The sequence below is a fragment of the Paramisgurnus dabryanus genome, chromosome 9 (assembly GCF_030506205.2).
Source record: "Paramisgurnus dabryanus chromosome 9, PD_genome_1.1, whole genome shotgun sequence".
Lineage (NCBI taxonomy): Eukaryota > Metazoa > Chordata > Actinopteri > Cypriniformes > Cobitidae > Paramisgurnus > Paramisgurnus dabryanus.
Window position 1 is genome coordinate 4,710,556 of NC_133345.1, and position 22,073 is coordinate 4,732,628.

The 22,073-nt window shown below is 38.2% G+C and overlaps 1 long non-coding RNA gene across 2 annotated transcripts in view; it reads left to right on the forward strand.

The window, feature by feature from the left end:
• LOC135740002 (uncharacterized) overlaps window positions 1-21,407 on the forward strand; it is a 77,382-nt gene extending 55,975 nt beyond the window's left edge. Inside the window, exons 2-5 of one of the 2 annotated variants that reach the window (XR_012337247.1) lie at window positions 15,155-15,198; window positions 15,277-15,320; window positions 15,416-15,467; window positions 20,724-21,407. This is a non-coding gene — a long non-coding RNA (uncharacterized lncRNA). Of the gene's footprint in view, window positions 1-14,964; window positions 15,199-15,276; window positions 15,321-15,415; window positions 15,468-20,723 lie in introns of those variants that run through there. The other variant, XR_010529109.2, reaches the window with a different exon arrangement.
• Window positions 21,408-22,073: the final 666 nt, after the last annotated feature.

Here is a 22,073-nt window from a genome sequence, read left to right on the forward strand (position 1 = left end):
TCATAAATAGTCATTTGGCCAAAAATGGGGTCTCTAGCAGTAACTCTATAGCACCACCATCATCTCAAAAATTCAATATTCAAATGGTTATAACTCGTGATCCATTAGATCTATGAAAATTCTATTTAGTACATGTGATTGCTCTCATCTCGCTTATTAAATTTGATATTTTACAGTAAGACTCCACCCATTACAGTAGCGTCCATTTTGAAATGTACAGTATTTCGATTTTTCGCTACTCCTCCTTCAAATTTGGTTCAAATCTTATGAGATTTGGCACAGGTGATCTTTGGAGTGAGCCGCATAGAAATGACTGAACAGAATTTTTATATTTTTCTTTGTTCAAAAGTAATAAATGTGTGAACTTAACGAGATTGACGCAAAATTGGTTCTGAAGCTGTAGCTCGGTCATTCTTTGATCAATTGAAATGAAATTTGGTACACTTCATGTGGACCATGAACTTGGGGTTCATGCCAAATTTGGTGACAGCGCCACCTATGGGTCATGAGATATGAAAATAGGCTATTTTTGCCCATAACTTCTGAACTGTTTGTCAGAAAATTATGATCTTGATGTCTATGGATTGCTTACCTCATGCTGCATCTGTCGATGTGTATTATGCCGGGTTTGACCACACACATCTGTCCGACATTTTGAAATTTGTCATCAATTGTTATATCTTTTGAACTATTGGACATATCCGTGCAAAAATCAGTAGGGAGATTCAGCATGATGTCTTGAAGGTACCTTGGAAGTCAGAGTACAGCGCCACCTAGGGGTTATAAACTATAACAGTTCTTATGGAACTGCTTATAACTTCTGAATACTTTGTCTGATATTAATTTCTTTGTGAAATTGTATTCACTGGTTTATGCCGATTGCAACGATACCTCGTTTGTCATTTTCCAACATTCTGTTCATGTGTTATTGTAAAGCATATATTAGATGATTTTTTCGCTACTCTTTTTACAAATTTTGTTTATTTTATGCCAGGTACTGCTCGTATAATGTTTGGAGCAATCCGCACAGAAATGACTGAACAGATTTTTGATATTCTGTTCTCTTTCTTAGAAATACCACTCCAAAGTTGACCGTGCCTGTGACGTTGTCTATTTGTCATAGTAAATTAATGTGACTGTATATTACATTGTATAGCATTACTATACAGAATGATCTTCTTGTATTCAATCTCACTTGAGCTTTTTGATTCTCATATACATTGTATTTCTGTTAGTTCTGCTCTGCACTGTCAGTTCTGCATCTGTGTTGATTGGCATATGTCATTCCTTGCAGCACCTAAGTTTTTTTTTGCTGCCCTTTGAGCTGTGTTAACTGAGTTGCGCATCTGGTTAACCACATGCCATGAGATTCTGAGGTCATGGGTTTGAATCCCATGTGTTGTGATATTTTGTCTTAACTTTTTTCTCACTTAAGTTTTGTGATTTTCATACTATACATTGTATTTCAGTTATTTGTGCTCTCTGTTGTCATTTCTGCACGTTTGGTAATTGCTGGATGTCAATGTTTACAGCTCTAAATCTCTATTCTATAGCTTGGACACACCAACTCAGTGGTTTAATCGTTTACTTAGTGGTGCATGCGGTTAATGCCGTGCTTTATGAACCTGAGGCCATGGGTTCGAATCCCAGCTCTTACTTTCACTTATTGAGATTTCCTTTTGTGTTCCCTTTAACACGTTCTTCTCGACCTGTCTGATTTTCCACACGTGTTATATTTTTGCCATCTTTACTGTTGTTGCTCCGCACTGCAGTGGTTCTGCTCTGCATTTGCTTTGCTTCGGGTTCGGGCTCTGTATTGCACGCTTTCTGCGCTTTGTGCATTTGCTGCGTCTTGTGGTTTTTGCTGTGCTTTGGGTGCTCATTGCGCTGAAGGTGCTTGACCCCGCAATTGCTGCTTGCAGCTATATTGGTCATTGTTTCTGTTAGTAAATTTTTCTTCTTCCCCAATGGGAGTCTATGGCAGCCCTATGAACCGTATGTAGGAAAATGATGAAAATTGGCACAGTTGTAGTGGTGGTCATAAATAGTCATGTGGCCAAAAATGGGGTCTCTAGCATTAACTCTATAGCGCCACCATCATCTCAAAAATTCAATATTCAAATGGTTATAATTCGTGATCCATTAGATCTATGAAAATTCTACTTAGTACACGTGATTGCTCTCATCTCGCTTATTGAATTTGATACTTTACAGTAAGACTCCACCCATTACAGTAGCGGCCATTTTGAAATATACAGTATTTCGTTTTTTCGCTACTCCTCCTTCAAATTTTGTTCAATTCTTATGAGATTTGGCACAGGTGATCTTTGGAGTGAGCCGCATAGAAATGACTGAACAGAATTTTTATATTTTTCTTTGTTCAAAAGTAATAAATGCGTGAACTTAACGAGATTGACGCAAAATTGGTTCTGAAGCTGTAGCTCGGTCATTCTTTGATCAATTGAAATGAAATTTGGTACACTTCATGTGGACCATGAACTTGGGGTCCATACCAAATTTGGTGACAGCGCCACCTATGGGTCATGAGATATAAAAAAGGCTCTTTTTGCCTATAACTACTGAACTGTTTGTCAGAAAATTATGAACTTGGTGTCTATGGATTCCTTGCCTCATGCCACATCTGCCAATGTGTATTATGCCAGGTTTGACTGAACCGCCTGTCCGCCATTTAGAAATTTGACATAAATTGTTATATTTTGTGAACTATTGGACATATCCGCACAAAAATTGGTAAGGAGCTTTGACATGATATCCTGAAGGTACCTGAGAAGTCAGAGTACAGCGCCACCTAGGGTTTATAAACTAATTTGATATTTGTTAATCCTTGTAGCTCTCTAATCTCTTTTCTGCTGCCCTATGAGCTGTGTCAACTGAGTGGCGCATCTAGGAAACAACATGCATTGAGATTCTGAGTTCTTGGGTTCGAACCCCACCTCAGTCATGTGTTAGGTTTTTCTATTAATGTTTTGTTCTTTCTCATCGATTCTTCTCAACCTGTCTGTAGTTCACATGTGTTCTATTTTTCCATGTTTGCTGTGGTTGCTCTGCATTGTGGTGGTTCTTGCTGTGCTTTTTGTGCTTGCTGTGCTTTGGGAGTTTGCTGTGCTTTGTGTGCTGGTTGTGCTTTGTGAGCTTGATGTGCTTTGTGAGCTTGATGTGCTTTGTGTGCTTGCTGTGATTTGTGAGCTTGCTATGCTTTGTGTGCTTGCTGTGCTTTGTGTGCTTGCTGTGCTTTGTGTGCTTGCTGTGCTTGCCGTGCTTTGTGTGGTTGCTGTGCTTTGTGTGCTTGCAGTGCATTGTGAGCTTGCTGTGCTTTGTGTGCTTGCTGTGCTTTGTGTGCATTGCGCCGAAGGTGCTTGACCCCGTGTTGCTGCTTGCAGCTATATTTATTATTATTAGGGGTCAAGCACCGAAGGTGCTGAGACACCTATTGTAATTGTTAGTATTATTATTATTATTATTATTCTGCTTCTTCTTCTTCTTCTTAGCCATAGGCGTCTATGGCAGCCCTATGAACCGTACATAGGAAAATGATGAAATTTGGCACAGTTGTAGTGGTGGTCTTAAAAAGTCATGTGACCAAAAATGGGGTCTCTAGTACTAACTCTATAGCGCCACCAGCAGTTCAAAAATTCAATGTTCAAAGGGTTATAACTTCTGATCCGCTTGATCTATGAAAATTCTACTTAGTACACGTGATTGCTCTCCTCATGCTTGTTGATTTTAATACCTTACAGTAAAACTCCACCCATTACAGTAGCGGCCATTTTGAAATGTACAGTATTCCATTTTTTCGCTACTCCTCCTTCAAATGTTGTTCAATTCTTATGAGATTTGGCACAGATGATCTTTGGAGTAAGCCGCATAGAAATGACTGAACAGAATTTTGATATTTATCTTTGTTCAAAAGTAATAAATGCGCAAACTTAACGAGGTTGACGCAAAAATGGTTCTGAAGCTGTAGCTCAGTCATTCTTTGATCAATTGAAATGAAATTTGGTACACTTCATGTGGACCATGAACTTGGGGTCCATGCCAAATTTGGTGACAGCGCCACCTATGGGTCATGAGATAATAAAATAGGCTATTTTTGCCCATAACTTCTGAACTGTTTGTCAGAAAATTATGATCTTGATGTCTATGGATTGCTTACCTCATGCCGCATCTGTCGATGTGTATTATGCCGGGTTTGACCGAACCGCCTGTCCGCCATTTTGAAATTTCACATAATTTGTTATATTTTTTGAACTATTGGACATATCCGCGCAAAAATTAGTAAGGAGCTTTGACATGATGTCCTGAAGGTACCTGGGAAGTCAGAGTACAGCGCCACCTAGGGGTTATAAACTATAACAGGTCTCATGGAACTGCTTATAACTTCTGAATACTTTGTCTGATATTAATTTCTTTGTGAAATTGTATTCACTGGTTTATGCCGATTGCAACGATGCCTCGTTTGTCATTTTCCAACATTCTGTTCATGTGTTATTGTAAAGCATATGGTAGATTATTTTTTCGCTACTCCTTTTACAAATGTTGTTTATTTTATGCCAGGTACTGCTCGTATAATGTTTGGAGCAATCCGCACAGAAATGACCGAACAGATTTTTGATATTCTGTTCTCTTTCTTAGAAATACCACTCCAAAGTTGACCGTGCCTGTGACGTTGTCTATTTGTCATAGTAAATTAATGTGACTGTATATTACATTGTATAGCATTACTATACAGAATGATGTTCTTGTCTTCAATCTCATTTGAGCTTTTTGATTCCCATATACATTGTATTTCTGATAGTTCTGCTCTGCACTGTCAGTTCTGCATCTGTGTTGATTGGCACACGTCAATCCTTGAAGCACCTAAGCTGTTTTTTGCTGCCCTTTGAGCTGTGTTAGCTGAGTTGCGCATCTGGTTAACCACATGCCATGAGATTCTGAGGTCAAGGGTTCAAACCCCATGTGCAGTGATATTTTGTCTTAACTTTTTTCTCACTTAAGTTTTGTGATTTTCATACAATACATTGTATTTCAGTTATTTGTGCTCTCTGTTGTTATTTCTGCACGTTTGGTAATTGCTGGATATCAATGTTTACAGCTCTAAATCTCTATTCTATAGCTTGGACACACCAACTCAGTGGTTTAATCGTTTACTCAGTGGCGCATGCGGTTAGTGCGTTGCTTTGGGAACCTGAGGTCATGGGTTCGAATCCCAGCTCTTACTTTCACTTATTGAGATTTCCTTTTGTGTTCCCTTTAACACGTTCTTCTCGACCTGTCTGGTTTTCCACACGTGTTATATTTTTGCCATCTTTACTGTTGTTGCTCCGCACTGCAGTGGTTCTGCTCTGCATTTGCTTTGCTTCGGGTTCGGGCTCTGTATTGCGCGCTTTCTGCGCTTTGCGCATTTGCTGCGTCGTGTGGTTTTTGCTGTGCTTTGGGTGCTCATTGCGCTGAAGGTGCTTGACCCCGCAATTGCTGCTTGCAGCTATATTTATTAGGGGTCAAGCACCGAAGGTGCTGAGACACCTATTGGAATTGTTAGTATTATTATTATTCTGCTTCTTCTTCTTCTTCTTAGCCATTGGTGTCTATGGCAGCCCTATGAACCGTACATAGGAAAATGATGAAATTTGGCACAGTTGTAGAGGTGGTCCTGAAAAGTCAAGTGACCAAAAATGGGGTCTCTACCACTAACTCTATAGCGCCACCAGCAGTGCAAAAATTCAATGTTCAAATGGTTATAACTGCTGATCCGCTTGATCTATGAAAATTCTACTTCATACACGTGATTGCTCTCCTCATGCTTGTTGTTTTTAATACCTTACAGTAAAACTCCACCCATTACAGTAGCGGCCATTTTGAAATGTACAGTATTCAGTTTATTCGCTACTCCTCCTTCAATTTTGGTTCAATTGTTATGAATTTTGGCACAGGTGATCTTTGGAGTGAGCCGCACAGAAATGACTGAACAGAATTTTGATATTTATCTTTGTTCAAAAGTAATAAATGCGCAAACTTAACGAGGTTGACGCAAAAATGGTTCTGAAGCTGTAGCTCGGTCAATCTTTGATCAATTGAAATGAAATTTGCTACACTTCATGTGGACCATGAACTTGGGGTTCATGCCAAATTTGGTGACAGCGCCACCTATGGGTCATGAGATATGAAAATAGGCTTTTTTTGCCCATAACTTCTGAACTGTTTGTCAGAAAATTATGATCTTGATGTCTAAGGATTGCTTACCTCATGCCGCATCTGTCGATGTGTATTGTGCAGGGATTGACCGAACTGTCTGTCCGCCATTTTGAAATTTGTGATAAATTGCTATAACTTTTGAAGTATCGGATATATCGGCGCAAAAATCGGTAGGGAGCTTCGGCATGATGTCCTGAGGAAATCAGAGAACAGCGCCACCTAGTGGTATAAACTATAACACTTCTTATAGAACTGCTTATAACTTCTGAATTCTTTGTATGGCATGTAAGCTCTTTTCTGCTGGCCCTTGAGCTGTGTCTACTTAGTGGCGCATCTGTTAAGTCGTATGCAAAGAGATCCTGAGATCATGGGTTCGGATCCAACCTGAGGCAGGTGTTAATTTCTTCTATTAAAGTTTTGTTCTTTCCCACCTATTCTTCTTGACCTGTCTGTAGTTCACATCTGTTCTCTTTTTGCCATGTTTTCTGTTGCTTCTCTGCACTGCGGTGGTTCTGCTCTGTCATTGCTACGCTTTGGGTTCTTTGTGGGGCCTTGTGTTCTTGATGCAAACTGGGTGCTCGATGCGCCCTGGGTGATTGATACGTTGTATGTTTCTTGCTGTGCTTCGGGTGCTGATTGCGCTGATGGTGCTTGGCCCCGTATCGCTGCTAGCAGCTATATTTAGGGGTCAAGCACCGAAGGTGCTGAGACACCTATTGTAATTGTTAGTATTATTATTATTATTATTATTCTGCTTCTTCTTCTTCTTCTTAGCCATAGGCGTCTATGGCAGCCCTATGAACCGTACATAGGAAAATGATGAAATTTGGCACAGTTGTAGTGGTGGTCTTAAAAAGTCATGTGACCAAAAATGGGGTCTCTAGTACTAACTCTATAGCGCCACCAGCAGTTCAAAAATTCAATGTTCAAAGGGTTATAACTTCTGATCCGCTTGATCTATGAAAATTCTACTTAGTACACGTGATTGCTCTCCTCATGCTTGTTGATTTTAATACCTTACAGTAAAACTCCACCCATTACAGTAGCGGCCATTTTGAAATGTACAGTATTCCATTTTTTCGCTACTCCTCCTTCAAATGTTGTTCAATTCTTATGAGATTTGGCACAGATGATCTTTGGAGTAAGCCGCATAGAAATGACTGAACAGAATTTTGATATTTATCTTTGTTCAAAAGTAATAAATGCGCAAACTTAACGAGGTTGACGCAAAAATGGTTCTGAAGCTGTAGCTCAGTCATTCTTTGATCAATTGAAATGAAATTTGGTAGACTTCATGTGGACCATGAACTTGGGGTCCATGCCAAATTTGGTGACAGCGCCACCTATGGGTCATGAGATAATAAAATAGGCTATTTTTGCCCATAACTTCTGAACTGTTTGTCAGAAAATTATGATCTTGATGTCTATGGATTGCTTACCTCATGCCGCATCTGTCGATGTGTATTATGCCGGGTTTGACCGAACCGCCTGTCCGCCATTTTGAAATTTCACATAATTTGTTATATTTTTTGAAATATTGGACATATCCGCGCAAAAATTAATAAGGAGCTTCGACATGATGTCCTGAAGGTACCTGGGAAGTCAGAGTACAGCGCCACCTAGGGGTTATAAACTATAACAGTTCTTATGGAACTGCTTATAACTTCTGAATACTTTGTCTGATATTATATTTTTGCCATCTTTACTGTTGTTGCTCCGCACTGCAGTGGTTCTGCTCTGCATTTGCTTTGCTTCGGGTTCGGGCTCTGTATTGCGCGCTTTCTGCGCTTTGCGCATATGCTGCGTCGTGCCGTTTTTGCTGTGCTTTGGGTGCTCATTGCGCCGAAGGTGCTTGACCCCGTATCGCTGCTTGCAGCTATATTGGTCATTGTTTCTGTTAGTAAATTTTTCTTCTTCCCCAATGGGAGTCTATGGCAGCCCTATGAACCGTACATAGGAAAATGATGAAATTTGGCACAGTTGTAGTGGTGGTCATAAATAGTCATGTGCCCAAAAATGGGGTCTCTAGCACTAACTCTATAGCGCCACCAGCAGTGCAAAAATTCAATGTTCAAATGGTTATAACTGCTGATCCGCTTGATCTATGAAAATTCTACTTAGTACACGTGATTGCTCTCCTCATGCTTGTTGTTTTTAATGCCTTACAGTAAAACTCCACCCATTACAGTAGTGGCCATTTTGAAATGTACAGTATTTCGTTTTTTCGCTACTCCTCCTTCAAATTTGGTTCAATTGTTATGAAATTTGACACAGGTGATCTTTGGAGTTAGCCGCACAGAAATGACCGAACAGAATTTTGATATTTATCTTTGTTCAAAAGTAATAAAGGCACAAACTTAACGAGGTTGACACAAAAATGGTTCTGAAGCTGTAGCTCGGTCAATCTTTGATCAATTGAAATGAAATTTGGTACGCTTCATATGGACCATGAACTGGTGGTCCATGCAAAATGTGATGACAGCGCCACCTATGGGTCATGAGATATGAAAGTAGGCTATTTTTGCCCATAACTTCTGCACTGTTTGTCTGATATATATATTCTTTGTGGAATTAGTTTCACTGGTTTATGCCGATCGCAACGATACCTCGTTTGTCATTTTCCAACATTCTTTTCATGTGTTATTGTAAGGCATATGGTAAATGATCTTTTCGCTACTCCTTTTACAAATTTTGTTTATTTTATGCCAGGTTCTGCTCGTATAATGTTTGGAGCAATCCGCACAGAAATGACCGAACAGATTTTTTATATTCTGTTCTCTTTCTTAGAAATATTGCTCCAAAGTTGACCGTGCCTGTGATGTTGTCTATTTGTCATAGTTAATTACGTATATTACATTTCATAGCGTTTCTGTACAGAATGTTCTTCTTGTCATCAACCTCACTTGAGCTTGTTGATTCTTATATACATTATATTTCTGTTATATCTGCTCTGCTGTGTCATTTCTGCTTCTGTGGTGATTGGCATTTGTCAATGCTTTCATCTCTGTACACTCTATTCTGCTGCCTCATGAACTGTGTCAACTAAATGGCGTATCGTGTTAGTCACATGCAAAGAGATTCTGAGTTCTGGGTTCAAATCCCGCCTGGGGCAAGTTTTAATTTGTTCTATTAAAGTTTTGTTCTTTCTCACCTATTCTTCTCGACCTGTCTGTAGTTCACATATGTTCTATTTTCGTCATGTTTTCTGTTGCTGCTCTGCACTGCGGTGGTTCTGATCGGTGATTGCTACGCTTTGGGTACTTGTGTTCTTGATTCACCTTGGGTGTTCAATGCGCATTGGGTCATTGATACCTTCTATGTTGCTTGCTGTGCTTTGGGTGCTCATTGCGCTGAAGGTGCTTGGCCCCGAATCGCTGCTTGCAGCTATATTTATTATTATTCTGCTTCTTCTTCTTAGCCATTGGTGTCTATGGCAGCCCTATGAACCATACACAGGAAAATGATAAAATTTGGCACAGTTGTAGAGGTGGTCCTGAAAAGTCAAGTGACCAAAAATGGGGTCTCTAGCTCTAACTCTATAGCGCCACCAGCAGTGCAAAAATTCAATGTTCAAATGGTTATAACTTCTGATCCGCTTGATCTATGAAAATTCTACTTAGTACACGTGATTGCTCTCCTCATGCTTGTTGCTTTTAATACCTTACAGTAAAACTCCACCCATAACAGTAGCGGCCATTTTGAAATGTACAGTATTCCATTTTTTCGCTACTCCTCCTTCAAATGTTGTTCAATTCTTATGAGATTTGGCACAGATAATCTTTGGAGTAAGCCGCATAGAAATGACTGAACAGAATTTTGATATTTATCTTTGTTCAAAAGTAATAAATGCGCAAACTTAACGAGGTTGACGCAAAAATGGTTCTGAAGCTGTAGCTCAGTCATTCTTTGATCAATTCAAATGAAATTTGGTACACTTCATGTGGACCATGAACTTGGGGTCCATGCCAAATTTGGTGACAGCGCCACCTATGGGTCATGAGATAATAAAATAGGCTATTTTTGCCCATAACTTCTGAACTGTTTGCCAGCAAATTATGATCTTGATGTCTATGGATTGCTTACCTCATGCCGCATCTGTCGATGTGTATTATGCCGGGTTTGACCGAACCGCCTGTCCGCCATTTTGAAATTTCACAAAATTTGTTATATTTTTGGAAATATTGGACATATCCGTGCAAAAATTAGTAAGGAGCTTTGACATGATGTCCTGAAGGTACCTGGGAAGTCAGAGTACAGCGCCACCTAGGGGTTATAAACTATAACAGTTCTTATGGAACTGCTTATAACTTCTGAATACTTTGTCTGATATTATATTTTTGCCATCTTTACTGTTGTTGCTCCGCACTGCAGTGGTTCTGCTCTGCATTTGCTTTGCTTCGGGTTCGGGCTCTGTATTGCGCGCTTTCTGCGCTTTGCGCATTTGCTGGGTCGTGCCGTTTTTGCTGTGCTTTGGGTGCTCATTGCGCCGAAGGTGCTTGACCCCGTGTTGCTGCTTGCAGCTATATTTATTATTATTATTATATTTCTTCTTCCCCAATGGGAGTCTATGGCAGCCCTATGAACCGTACATAGGAAAATGAAAAAAATTTGCCACACTTGTAGTGGTGGTCCTAAATAGTTATGTGACCAAATATGGGGTCTCTAGCATTAACTCTATAGCGCCACCAACACTTCAAAAATTCAATATTCAAATGGTTATAACTCTAGAATAATTTGATCAACAGAAATACTACTTAGTACATCTGATTGCTCTCCTCACGCTCATTACAATGAACACCTTACATTAAGACTCCACCCATTACAGTAGTGGCCATTTTGAAAAGTACAGTATTTTGTTTTTTCGCTACTACTTTTGCAGCGTTCATTGCATTGTTACGCAATTTGGCACAGATACTCTTTGGACCGAGGTTCAGAGAAATGACCGAACAGAATTTTGATTTTTATCTTTGTTCAAAAGTTATAAATGCGTACATTTATCGATGTCGACCCAAAATTCGTTCTGAGTCATTATCTCGGTCATTCTTTGATCAATTGAAATAAAACTTGGTACCCTTCATAAGGACCATGAACTGGGGTACCATGTCAAATTTGAGGACAGCGCCACCTATGGGTCATGAGATATGAAAAATGGCTATTTTTGCCCATAACTTTTGAAATGTTTGATAGAAAATTATGCTCTTGGTGTCTATGGATTCCTTGGCTCATGACAAATCTGTCGATATATATTATGCCAGAAATTACCAAACCGCCTGTCCACCATTTTGAATTTTGTCATATATTGTGATAACTATTATTCAATATAATGTATCGGCACAAAAATCGGTAGGGAGCATCGGTATGATGTCCTGAAGGTACCTGGGAAATCTGAAAACAGCGCCACCTAGGGTTTATAAACTATATAAAACAGCCTATAACTTCTAAAAACTTTGTCCGATATTCATTTTCTTTGTGAATTTTTATTCACTGGTTTCTGTCGATTGCAACGATATCTCATTTGTCAGTTTCCAACATTCTGTTAATATTTTATTACATAGCATATGTGAAGTAGTTTTTTCGCTACTACTTTTGCAAATTAAGTCTATTTTATGCCGGGCTCTGCTCACATAAACTTTAGAGCAATCCGCATAGAAATGACCAAACACATTTTTTATATTCTCTGCCATTCCCGAGAAATACCTCTCCAAAGTTGACTGTCCCTGTGACATTGTCTCTTTGTCATATTAAATTATTATGACCGTATTATAACATGTTGTGCATTCCTATACAACATGTTTTTCTTGACTTAAACTTTAACTGTTCTCACTTAAACTATCTGATTCTCATATAAATTGTAATTTTGTTATTTCTGCTCTGCAATGTCATGTCTGCATCTTCCTTGATTGTGCCATTTGAATGTTTGCAGCTCTGAAAACCTGGGCTAGCTACACTGCCTGTGTAGCGCAGTCTACTAAACGCATGCATCAAAACTCAGAGGTTGAGGGTTCGAATCCCACCTGATGCATGTATTATGTTTTACTAATAAGATTTTGTTTTGAGTTAATTCTCACCTATTATTCTTAACCAGTCTGTTTTCCATGTTCTGCACTGCTTGTCATAATTTGGTTGCCAATCGCCACCACCATTTCAAAAATGCAGTAGCAGCCATTTTGAAAAGTACAGTATTCAGTTTTTTTGCTACTACTTTTGCAGTGTTTCTTGAATTGTTACACAATTTGGCTCAAATTTTCTTTGGGCGGAGCCGCAGAGAAATGACCGAACAGAATTTTGATTTTTATCTTTGTTCAAAAGTTATAAATGCGTACATTTATCGATGTCGACCCAAAATTCGTTCTGAGTCATTATCTCGGTCATGCTTTGATCAATTGAAATGAAACTTGGTACCCTTCATAAGGACCATGAACTGGGGTACCATGCCAAATTTGAGGACAGCGCCACCTATGGGTCATGAGATATGAAAAATGGCTATTTTTGCCCATAACTATTGAAATGTTTGATAGAAAATTATGATCTTGGTGTCTATGGATTCCTTGGCTCATGACAAATCTGTCGATATATATTATGCCAGAAATTACCAAACCGCCTGTACACTATTTTGAATTTTGTTTTAAATTGGGATAACTATTATTCTATATAATGTATCGGCACAAAAATCGGTAGGAAGCATTGGTATGATGTCCTGAAGGTACCTGGGAAATCTGAAGACAGCGCCACCTAGGGTTCATAAACTATATAAAACAGCCTATAACTTCTGAAAACTTTGTCTGATATTCATTTTCTTTGTGAATTTTTATTCACTGGTTTATGTCGATTGCAACGATATCTCATTTGTCAGTTTTCAACATTCTGTTCATGTCTTATTTCATAGCATATGTGAAGTAGTTTTTTCGCTACTACTTTTGCAAATTAAGTCTATTTTATGCCAGGCTCTGCTCACATAAACTTTGAAACAATCCGCACAGAAATGACCAAACACATTTTTGATATTCTCTGCCATTCCCGAGAAATACCTGTCCAAAGTTGACTGTCCCTGTGACATTGTCTCATTAAAATTATTATGAATGTATTATAACATGTTGTGCATTCCTATACAACATGTTTTTCTTGACTTAAACTTTAACTGTTTTCACTTAAACTATCTGATTCTCATATAAATTGTAATTTTGTTATTTCTGCTCTGCAATGTCATGTCTGCACCTTCCTTGATTGGGCCATTTGAATGTTTGCAGCTCTGAAAACCTTGGCTAGCTACACTGCCTGTGTAGCGCAGTCTACTAAACGCATGCATCAAAACTCAGAGGTTGAGGGTTCGAATCCCGTCTGATGCATGTGTTATGTTTTTCTATTAATATTTGTTTTGTGTTTATTCTCACCTATTATTCTCAACCAGTCTGTTTTCCATGTTCTGCACGGCTTGCAGTAATTTGGTGGCCAAGCATCATCACCAGTTCAAATATGCAGTAGCGGCCATTTTGAAAAGTACAGTATTCAGTTTTTTTGCTACTACTTTTGCAGTGTTTGTTGAATTGTTACACAATTTGGCTCAGATTATCTTTGGACCGAGCCACATAGAAATGACCAAACATAATTTTGATATTTATCTTTGTTCAAAAGTAATACATTTGTCAACAGGAATAACTTTTAAACCATTAGTCAACTAAACTTCTATGGAGAATATTTGATGTGGTAATCTATGCCTTCCCAGTAGCTCAACCAAATGTGTGATGGGCATGAAATCCAGAGGTTGCGGGTTCAAATCCACCATACGGCGGCAATCAAAATGGTTGACAAATTTGTGTCATGTAGAGTCAAATGTTCGAACAGGTTTGACTACCTACAGGGGTTTTAAAAAATATTCTCTTCTTGAGAAAAATCTCTCCACACTTTAACATACACATTGTCACTTCAGCAATCTAACTTAGGCAGCTGTCTGTATGTACGTCTCCCCTGTAGCTCAACCAGATGAGTGACAGGCATGACACCTGGAGATCATGGGTTCAAATCCTGGCTAGGGCAGCAATTGAAGTCTCTTACTTTAGAGTCAAAAGCTTCAATTCATTATTTGTATTTTAACAGGTATTATTTCGTTTGTGCTCTTTTGGTTTAAGTCTCATGTGTAACATGTATGATGCTTTAGTGGTTCAATTGTTTTCTAGGTCAGCATTGGACTAATCGGTCCTTCTTTCAACATGCACATAAATATTATACTTCAAAATTTTTATTTTTCATTATGTTCATTCTCATATCTGAGTCCTGTGTGCTGATAGTTCCCATACATATCTGCTACATTGCATTCTTCAATTGCATGTCCTTTCAGCTTCGTTGCGTGTTGCAGGACCATTGTTGCTTGGCCCCGTATCGCTGTCTACAGCTATATTTCTTGGGTGTTTTTGTAAATATGTCTTAATTTAATGTTATTGCACAATGCACAAAACTGTTCAGAATCTTTCAGTTTATATTATTCTGGTTAACCTTATGAAGCATGTTCTTAAAGGAACAGTGATTAATAAGGCACTTATTTATGCAGTTAACTCATAATTTACAAAATACAATTTGTTTAAAACAGTCACTTGAGAAATAATTCTAGAAAAATAACGTGTACAGACATTTTCACAGACATTGTTAATGTAACTGTTACATAAATACAGCTTTCTGGCAACAGGTGGTGTGTTTTAGATAATATATTTAAAAGGTTCATATCTAATGCATTTTGACATTCCTTATATTTATCTTTATGTAAGAGTTATACTTTTATTTTAGTGAGAGGGTTATGTTTGTGTTTAAGCAGACATTGCAAGCAGGCAAGCACTTATAGCTTGACATGGCTGAAGTCAATACTACCTCACCAAAATTACAACTAATGTTTGGCTTAAACCTTGCCTAATCGCAGTGTTTTTCCCTTTTATTATTTCTCTTTTTGTAGGCCCATCAGAGTGATTTTCTGAGTTCTTTCACATATGCTGTATGGTAAGAGTGAATTTCTGCCAGTTGATACCGGTGACAGGTGTAAATTATTAAGTTTATCTTTGTATTTTTTTATTAAAGGTCAGCGAATGGATGGATTATCCAGTCACGGTACATAATAAAAGGTAAATGACAAGTAATTAAGTAATGTACTAAATGTATAAACTGTAGTGTATTCAGTAGCTACTAATCTCACATTACCTCTATCACTCTCTAAAAGACTTGACTGAGTTAGAAGAAGCTGAGCGACTCTTCAGAGTGAAGATGTTATGGTAATGTAAATCTTACGTTTTTATATTGTAGTTATATATAATATATCAGAGACAGCACGTCATTTTAACCCTGTTTTATGGTTAAAGGGGTTTTGCACCCTAATGGCGCTTTTCCATTGCATAGTACCCTACAGGTAAGGTCGAGTCAGCTCACTTTACTTTGGCTTGGTTAGCTTTTCCATTGAGGGAGGGATTATAGGGGTGTCAAATGTATATAGCACGACATTCGTTGCTCGACTAATCGAGACTGTTTTCTAAGATGGCTCCTGTCTGTATACGAGTAATGTATTATCTTTATAAAGGATCTTATTAGGGCTGTCACTTTTGAGAAAAATCAAGCACACATATCCCGCGCTTGAGCGTGTTTCTGAAAAGTAATCGTCACTGACAACAAGCACACATACATAGCCTATGTATGCGCGTGTGCATATACATTAACCCTGCTCGTGCTGTTTGCTTGACTGTTTTAAATGATAGAGAGCACAAACCATTGATATTTGAGAAATAAAACTTAACGCTGAGTTAAGCAGATCTTACTTCACTCTGTCGTCTATGTGACATGCGACAGTAAGCACGTGATCATTTTAAATCAGTTACAAGACAAATGCTGTTGTTGTTTAATATAAAAAGTTTACATCAGGGCTTTGAACCTGAATTTTTTCCCCCAATTGGTTCGTTCCAAACAGAAACAGTATTTTAACGTTTCCGGTTTTTGGTTCAACCCTAAAGTTGACGTTCCTGAACCGGTTAGAACAAAAAATAAAGTTCCCGAACCGGTTAATAACGTCCATGTCAACTGTGGGACATAAAAATAAGTAGGCTGATCATTAGGACATTAAACTTAAGAAAAATTATGTAGACTAATAAGTTAAGGCTCTATCGTGTCATCGAACATTAAAAAGGCTAAATTATGTAAGCGGCATAACTGACATGCCTACATTTGTTGAATGAGTGCACTTAAACACACGCACACACACACACACACAGACGGAGGACGAATTCCAAACGGCGCTTCAGGAAGAAGATGCTGCATAAACAGTCGCTCCACATAAAGTGAAAATTACGATGTTTTTCAGTGCTTTATTCGCCAAATGTATTTTATACATCAAGAGTTCTGATCTTTGAAGGGCATAGGGATAATCATGTTTGATTGGAGTTAGGGCTGTAACTTTTGAGTAAAATCAAATTCGAACGGATATCGAATGTCATGCAATGGATCCGAATATATGCGAATATCTAGGTGCCCCCCGCGCTCATCAAAAAAAAAAAACACCATAATGGAGATTCAATCACAAATTTATTAACAGTGACAGTCATAAACAGGACTGTCTGAATTACTTTTTTTACTTTTGAAACGGCAGGTAATCAACTTATAAATAACAACTTATATGAAAAAACTATTCAGAACAGGTACAGACAATAACTTAAACAGCAGCAGGAAGCCCAAACGGAATTCGCGCCCGCAGATTTCGGCGGAAAACTCAGCGGATTTAATGCGCGTCATTGACAAGCAAACATATCCCGCGCTTGAGCGTGTTTGTGAGAAGTAATATCTTTGACAACAAGCACACATACATAGCCTATCCCACGCGTTTGTGAGCCGTCATTGACAAGTACATTAACCCTGCGCGTGCTGTTTGCTTGACCGGTTTTAATGATAGAGTGCACAAACCCTTTGATATTTGAGAAAAAAATTTAACTTACCGCTAAGTTAAGCAGATCTCACTTGACTCTGTTGTCTATGTGACGCGTGACAGTCAGCACATGATCATTTCAAATCCGTTTACAAGACAAATGCTGTTGTTGTTTAATATAAAGTTTACATTGCATTGTAAAAATGATGAAAGTATCTTCATACATGCTAATTTCATAATGTGAACGTATTAGCACAAGCTTTTTATTCTGCTATAATATTTAATATAAACAATAATATGTCATTTTATATACAAACTATAATTCTATCTTAACATGCACATTAGGTTCATGTTGGTCCAATTTGATTCCCTTTCTTGTGCACAGTTGCCGTCGTTGGTCTCACTCTCAGCCTCCTTCCTATTACGAGGTGTTACGTAAAAAAATGCGCTACACATGGTATTTTAAAAACCGGATGGTTTATTTATAGTTCGAATACGGATATTTCACATCTTGTTCGAATGCATATTCGAATATCGAATAAAAAGTGACAGCCCTAATTGGAGTTGGGCTGGACACATTCAAATCCATGTGCGTCTGTGTGTACAGAAAATTGTTTATTTTAGCGCCTTTTGTGGTTAAATTGTTTAAAATCACTTAAGTGTTAACATTTGCAAGCCTTTGAAACACGTGCAAATGATCAACTTTCACCCTATTTAAATTTGCATATTAATCCGCAAACCGCATGCGAGCCGAACTGTGGGTCGTGATCTGTACAGATCACTGACCAACTGCGATCCGTTACACCACTAATTAGTATTAAAAAAAAACAAACAAACATCTTGAGATACTTGGTAGCCTACAATATTAACCTCTTATGATTGAGCATTAGAGACTTGGGCTTGAGTAGGCTACCTGCTGGTGGCAAGCTTCTCATTTCTCTGAGTCAACGACGACCGGAAGTGAACTTCACAGAGTCCAATTGCACAGAAATCTTGTCAAAGAACTGAAAAAAATAACGTTATTGACCGGTTACCATTATTTTCAATTAATGGTTTTGTTCCAGAACATATATTTTTGGAAAGTTTCTGGTTTTGTTTCTGTTCTTTGCAAAACATCAAAAGTTTCTGGTTTTCTTTCCTTGAACCTGTTCAAAGCCTTTGTTTACATTGCGTTGTAAAAAAGATTATGAAATTCTTCATACATGCTAATTTCATAACGAAAATGTATTAAAGGGACATTCCACTTTTTATGAAAATATGCTCATTTTCCAGCTCCCCTAGAGTTAAATATTTGATTCAATCCAATCCATTGAATCTGATCAGACCATTATCATCGTGCTTAAAAATAACCAAAGAGTTTCAATATTTTTCCTATTTAAAACTTAAGACTCTTCTGTAATTACATTGTGTACTAAGACCGACGGAAATTAAAAGATGCTATTTTCTAGGCAGATATGGTTAGACCTATACTCTCATTCTGGCGTAATAATCAGTGACTTTGCTGATGTAACATAGCTGCAGCAGGCGTAGTGATATTACGCACTGCCCGAAAATAGTCCCCTGCCATTGAAAGTAACCAAGGGGACTATTTTCGGGCAGTGTGTAATATCACTACGCCTGCTGCAGCCATGTTACATCAGCAAAGTCACTGATTATTACGCCTGTTTGAGAGTATATTTTCTCGGTAAGAATCAAATGTTTAACTCAGGGGAGCTGAAAAATTAGCATATTTTTTAAAAAAAGTGGAATGTCCCTTTAACACAAGCTTTTTATTCTGCTATAACACTATAAACAATAATATATGTAATTTTATATACAAACTATAATTCTATCTATCTGGTTCGTGTTGGTCCAATTTAATTCAGAGCACTTGATTGATTTGGTGTTTTCATTTTCATTGTAAGCCTTTAAAAAGTAACTATTTTAGATGCAATTTTGTAATATTTACGGCTTAAATTCTCTTATATATTTTTAAAAAAATTTAAAATCATTCCGAAGAACTATCCAAAAAATTACCCAGGTTCCTTAACTGCTGTGCTACCACCACCTCTTTCGGCTTAGTGCCTGCTTTCGAACCACACCCGTGGAGATATCTGCCAACAAATGGACAATCATTCATGGGGCTACAGAATTTTCAATGTATGTGTTCAAATTCACAATCTGCGTAAAAAATATAGTTTCGATGAGAGGTGGTGGAGGGTGGTGTTTGGCACTATGACCCTATCTCGCCTGCAAATTAAATAGGTGCAAAACTGGCCGCCATGCTTGCACTAAGTGTGGCCTTACTTGCCTATTCACGTACTTTGTCACTAGGGGTGGGCAAAAAAATCGATTCTTAGATGAATCGCGATTCGGACGTGGGCCGATTCTGAATCGATTCACAAATGTCAAGAATCGATTCTTAAATGTTAGTTTACAAAATAACGCCACGTTATCAGAACCAAAAGGCGGAACTCAAAGCGGTGATGCACACGGACAACTTAAGAGAGCGCGCCCTGCAAGAGCGCATAGCGGAGCTTACAAGAGCAGAAGAGAAAGAACACTTTAAATGCTTGTAGGACTATACTGCATATATCTCTACATTGAATTTAGGGCTGTCACCATTACTCTATTCTTTTTGAGGAGTTTTAAAAAAAAATCCTTGAGTACACGTCGAGTACTCCTTAAAATAGCGGAGATGCGGTTTAGTGAAACAAACAGAAGCATACAAATCAGCGCTACGCTGCCTCTCTCTCTCCCTCTCGTTTGCTCGCTCACACACACCGTGCGTGTGAATCAGCAAGTGTGTGAGGCAAGAATGCGCATCCATGTGAATTTTGGAAGTTAAAGACGACTGAGCTGCAGTGGCATGGCAAAACACATTTGAGAAGAAAGGCGCAGCAACTCAAAAAGACCTGCATGTTTCACAATTACTCCAAAAGACCATAATGACAATTTTGCGCGTGGAGCAGCAGTTGTGCGATCTACCGGCATTGCCTTTGCGATCGACGTATTGGACACCCCTGCCCTAAACCATCCGCAGACTGTTTAGATATAACATGAATATACTTCTGAAAAAATATGCACATAGTTTGTTATTCAGTCGCTGGGTGCGCTGCATTATATAAATACAGTAATACTGCCAATCACTGTGTATAATGATGATGATTAGACGCTTAACGTTCGTGGAAGTTAATGCGGGTAATATAAAGAATTAATATGTCACTCTAATTTAATATTTTTACTGGTTTTAATGTCTTACAACAGAAACAGGACATGTATGTATATAAGAATGACATTATTTATCCCTAGTTGCATTAAAGTACAGTATATGACAGTTCAGAGACTAGCAAAAGCGCAAACATTAACCTGGCTTTGAAAGCAAATGCGACGTAATGACGTCACATATATGCAAATTAGTACGTCAAGAATCGATTCTGAATCGAATCGGGACCCTAAGAATCGATTCTGAATCGATTCATGAGGGTCCAAGCGATTCCCACCCCTATTTGTCACTTAATTTTACGGACTTGCACTACAAGAAACTGCAATAAAGGTTTTTTTTATCTTTGTGATAAGTTTATCCACCAGTGTTTTGTCTGCTTTATACCTAAAACTTTTTCTTTAAAATGTACCTTCTCAGATGCAGTTATGTCAAAGCACTCGTTTCGGCTGGCAAGATTGGAACAGAACCTGAATGGGAAGATGGCAGAGCTAAGACTGGCAATTTCCAGGAAAAATGTTTACTAAAAATGAGTGTGTTTTTCCCCAGCGAGTGAGTTTGGGAATGTTTTAAATGTGTCTAGAAGTTTGAAAATGTAATACTGAGGGAAAAAAGTGAGCGCTTTGAAAAGGCTTTAAAAAGAAAAAAAAGTATGAAGTTGATGTTAAATGAAGTTAAAGTTTTTACTTGAAAAGTTTGTACTTGTTTGTACTTGTCAAGTCTGTGCTGAAAAAAATGCAGTAAAGGTTGTATTTGAAAAGACTTGGAATTGTGTGTTCTGTAGAATGAGTACAAATATATGTGCAGGCTGTATAAAAAAACATAGTTGTGCCACTAATATAAGTGAAAGTACATGGTGTCATCATATTAGAAGCATATTTGTATCCCTAATATAAGTGAAAGTACATGGTGGCATCATATAAGAAGCATATTTGTATCCCTAATATAAGTGAAAGTACATGGTGGCATCATATAAGAAGCATATTTGTATCCCTAATATAAGTGAAAGTATGTACAATGGAAATAAGTACATATATGCATGTATACATATATGTGTCTTACGTATATTTCACATGTATGTCCATATATGGGAAAATATATGGCACTTACATGAAAACGGCCTTTTTTGCTATATTTTGAAATATATTTTTCATATATGTCTATATATTTTACATATATGAATTTTGCATATACTTTCATATATGCAGCAGACATACATGGGCACTGATATTATATATGTAATTTACATATATTGACATATATTACATTTCTGTATGGGTAACCTGGCTGGAATAACAACTGACACGTCAGGCGGAGGCTGATCTGGCGATAATTCCTCCTGAAGACACACAGTGAACAGTGAAAAACCAGCCGAACTGTATCCGTGTAGAGATCGCGAGAAGCGAATAGTGATGTTAGGTTCTTGAACGAATCGTTCTTTTGAGCCGGTTCTCAGGAAGTAACCGGTCGAGCCGGTTCGCAAATCGAACTGAATCGAACTTTAGTTTTGGGCATAGGTTCCGGGTTGATGACGCAGGACGCACAGCCGAAATAGCACGTCGGACTCGTAAAGACCCGGACGAAGTTTGTCGATGATTGCCGAGGCGAGGATTGCCGGCGATTCTGACGGATGAGTTGCTGACACTGCGTGTGAATCACCGAGGATTTGAACGAGCCTGATACGCGAAGTTTTTTGTTTTATTAGTTTCTTGATATTTTTCTTTTATTAGAAAGCTTTAGTTTTGATACGATTTATTTTGCATGCAAATC